Source organism: Panthera pardus, unplaced genomic scaffold, assembly GCF_024362965.1.
Source record: "Panthera pardus isolate Hobbes unplaced genomic scaffold, ASM2436296v1 HiC_scaffold_13, whole genome shotgun sequence".
NCBI lineage: Eukaryota > Metazoa > Chordata > Mammalia > Carnivora > Felidae > Panthera > Panthera pardus.
In genome coordinates, this window is record NW_026526688.1 from 60816463 (window position 1) to 60821088 (window position 4626).

The following is a 4626-nucleotide window of genomic DNA, read 5'->3' on the forward strand; positions in this document are numbered from 1 at the left end:
ATGAATAGAATTTACCAAATTTGAGGATTAAATTTGGTACAAGACTCTATAGATCAGTCTGTTCAATGATTAGTTTGTGTGCTTTGTTTATAGTAACTATATTCTTCTATAATATTCAAATGAAATTAACTATTTCATTCATATTGGTGCCCTTTAGAATTTTAGTTATAGCATTTCACTGGAATGGGCTTTAGATTTGAGTTTTATGTTTACAAAACTTTTCAGCCTCCATGTCCTGACATTTGTACCTATGATAAACAAATGAAATATTCATTGTAAACAAAAATGTCTAAAGTGTTGCACATTCAAAATTAGCAACAAGTATCAAATTTTGGACCTGAAGTAGCCTATTAAAGCAATTTAATTCACAAATGTCTTCAAATTTCAGGGCATTTGTGAAAGCAGTTGTCATTGCCCCCAGGGAACAGATTATTATGTCTGGGAATTTTATTCTCAATTCAATTCAATAAAGCTAACAATCTGGCTAAATATTTCCCAAATGCAGTTTGCAACAAAGCTAGGAATAAATACATACACATTGTATCAAGTGTCCGTATAAGACACCACGCTGGCCATGCAAGAAGGACAAAGGTACTGACACAGTGACTTCTATCAGAACCTTACAAGTCTTGGTGGGGATTTAGCGAAGTGAGACAACAAAGGTTAATTAAGAAATCAGAAAAGACTTTATTTAGAAGGAAATATTTTTGATGTGTTTTAAAGATGGGTAGATTTAAATATATTGAAATGGAAATTAGGGGGGCGCCTGGGTGGCTCAGTCAGTTGAGCCTCCGACTTCGGCTCAGGTCATGATCTCTCCGTTTGTGAGTTCCAGCCCCATGTCAGGGTCTGTGCTGACAGCTCGGAGCCTGGAGCCTTCTTTGGATTCTGTGTCTCCTTATCTCTCTGCCCCTCCCCTGCTTGTGCTCTGTCTCTCCCTGTCTCTCAAAAATAAATAAATAAATAAATAAATGTGAAATGGAAATTAGGACAGGAGGCCTGCCAATTTTGAGAAACTACATAAAGCAATTAATGAGGAACATCGTGGGGCACATTGGGAGAACAAAAAAAAAAAAAAAACAAGAAGGAGAAAATGGGACATGAGATAGAAGGAGTAAGCAATTAGAATCAGTAGACACTAGTTACATTAAGGTAAACGGTTACCACATTAAAAATTCATATCAAAAAATAAATATTAGGTTTATTTTTAAACACACATTCATATACGTGTATAAAAGTTACTTGGTTCTTAAAATAATATGATAGCTATTAGTGACTTTTGAAAGTTTGGTTTTTATTAATACATTTTAATGTATACTGTTATACTAGTGTTCCATGTATGAAGTTAATTCCCATACATACACCCAACTCCATATTTACCAATTATAACCTCAGTAATTTTTTAATTTTTAACTAACTTGTGATTTATAGTGAAGATTAACAAATATTTACTGGTGATTTTACATGTCTCAGACCCTGGAATAAGCTCTTGGGTAACAAGTGGCAAAAGGAGTAAACCCCACCACTAGATCTGAGGTTCCAGCTGAAATAGTGTCTATATTACTTGAAATCCAGCTGACATACTGGATTAAAATACCTGAGTTGGAAAAGGATTGTGAGCATGAAACTTTCTGTGACAGGGGTGATGATGTGTTTAGCTTATTGTAAATAAGAAAGTGATGCATATTTTTTTTCAAAAGTGGATTGTAGTGGGTTTTTGGGATGAGTATGTGCAATGATTCCATAAAAGGCATTTCTCATATTCAACAGAAAATTGGTGTGTTTTCTGATTCAGTCTCTAAATTGTGAATTCAGTACAATGTTGATTAAACAATATCACTCAAAGAAGCTATTGAATCAGAATTCCCATGATCCACAAAGACTGTCAAGTGCATTTCTGAGTCCATTGTGGGGCTCAAGTACACTTAGTGTGTTTTGTTATCTTGGAGGATTTGCAATAAAATACACTTCCAGATCTTTCATAAAACATGTCCAAAAATCTTCATTGTTTTCAGACTCTTGACCTAATTTGTGTGTGTGTGTGTTGTGTGTGTGTGTGTGTGTGTGTGTGTGTGTGTGTAAACAGGCAAAGGTCAGTCTCTCCAGGTAAAGCCCAAATAGAGTGCAGTGATTGCAGTAGTAACAAGGAGAAGGTTATTGACATCTGTGTGACGATCTGAAAAAAGTGTTAGCAAATTAGGTCTGTAGGATACAGTTCTGCAAGTGATTATTTAGCAACCCAGTTATATGGATCAATCCTGCCATTCTCAAGGCTGAGGGATTTGTATCTTTCATCACACCATTTTCCCCAATCTTGACTGTTTAGCTCCCAAGAAGCCTGGCTTTAGGCATTTTTTAGTATGTTGATCTTTCTACTCAGGTATCAAACTCAGCGAAACAAATACACACCACATTTGACTATCCCTGTTTTTGTCTGTTTGATGAGCAGATAATTTTCTTTTTGTATCATTTCCATATATTACTGAAGCATGTCATTGTATGTGAAATATTTGTGGACCATTCTATATTTCATCTTTATGTAGACTTGACTGCCCTTTTCTTTCCCACCTCTCAAGACTCTGAATATTATATATTGTGCTATATTTTATAGACTTTATACACTTTATTGTTCTCTTCCTGTATGGGATTATACCCCTAAAAACTTCAGGAATTTTGCTTTAGTAATCTGTGTAATTCTTCACACAGGACAGAATAGATTAATAAATAAGTACACGGCTTTGAGAGAGCAGAAATCCTTGTCACAAAATACTTTTGGTTTCTCATAAAATTATCATATTTTCATATATACATTTGTCATTTAAAACACTTAAATTGTTGCTAATAGTATATGAGTGCAGAATTTCCACTTCTTGAGGCCACGGTCCATGTCTTGAAGGATCCCATACATATTTCCTAATGATTAACATAAAGCTTTTCAGATTATAGTTATAAATATTTATTATTTGACCCCAAATCTGTAAGAAATGATAGTATTAAATGGGAGAAACATACTTCACATCTCTATTTTCACTAGTAGAAAGAGATCTCTGAACTAATACCAATTCCATCATGAATGATAAAGTTTCCAGGTAACTTGAAGCACCGTAGGTAACAGTTCTTGTAAATTAACTTAATGGGACCCAGTCAGAGTAATATAGGTAACTTTTCCCATTTTTACACCAAATTTCTTTGATTTCTTTACTAAATTTTCTTCAAAACTGTGTGTGTGTGTGTGTGTGTGTGTGTGTGTGTGTGTGTTTAATTAAAATGTATGTATAACAATGAATTTTAGGCCTTGGTTATTAATACATGTAATACTGTATCATATTGGATGTAAGACAATAACTACAAACACTTATATAATAAATGTAAAATTTCTCCTATACTGAGACATGTTCTTGACATTTGCTATGAATCTGGAAATTAAACTTGGCTTTAGATACTTTATTTTCAATTCTCTTGAGTATTTCTTGCCTTTTACCACTTCTGCCTTGGTATATTATCATTTAAATTTCTATTTTTAACCCTTGTCAGTAAACTTTAGGAAAAGAAGCCTGCATATTTCTTGTGTATTGATGTTTATGGAGGAAAGATCACACAAAAATATTCAAATATTCATTTACTTCGTAAATCCCCTCAGTTTCTAATTCAGTAGGTAAAGGGTAAAGCCCCCCAGTTTACATCTCTAACAAGTTTCCAGGTGATTCTGAAGCCACTAATTCGGAGATTACACTTTGGGAATCATTTGCAGAAGTTTTCAATATTTTACTGGCACGTCTGTTTACTTCATTTTGTTTTTCTTCTCTACTAGAATTTAATCTCCATGAGGGCAAGGTCATGATGGCTTTTTTCTTGTATTCCTTCCATATAAATAATAAGTAAATATTTACACAGTGAGTGAAAAATGACAAAGAACAATCTTTTTAACATACAAAGTGTCACTGTCAGAGGATCCAGTGAGTGGAATATTTCTAGTAGAAGTGATGGTCAAAACCTTTTATGAAAGAAAGACCAAGGAGAATAACTGAAAGTGCTCTTTGATAATTTTTACTTTCACCTTCTTTTAACTTGAATTTTATTGGATTCAGGTTAGAGTTTTATTGGATTAAGTTTAAGGCACCTTGGTGGCTCAATCAGTTAAGAGTCCAACTTCAGCTTAGGTCACAATCTCATGGTTCATGAGTTCAAGCCTCACATTGGGCTCGCCGCAGAGTCCACCATGGATCTTCTATGTCCTTCTGCCTCTCCCTGCCTCCCTCCCTCTCTCTTTCTCTCTCTCAAAGAAATTTATAAATTACTATTAAGTAAAGTTAATGTATTAAGTGTGCAACACCAATTTTGACACCATGGGAAGAATATAAATCATCTATATATCTGTCCATCTAGCTTATCTATCTAGGGGTGCATATTATTGACAACATTGACTAGAAATAGTATGGTAATTTATTCCTGTTTTTAGTTAGGGAATATGTTTTTATAATTAAAGAAAAGGATAAAACATATATTAGGAAGAAATTCTGAAGCAGAAAGTGATATGTGTGCATGGTAGGTAATATTGCTTTGTTAGGGGAGATGCAGATTTGATAATAAAATTCCATGAGAAACTTGTTACTAATATTTTCAATT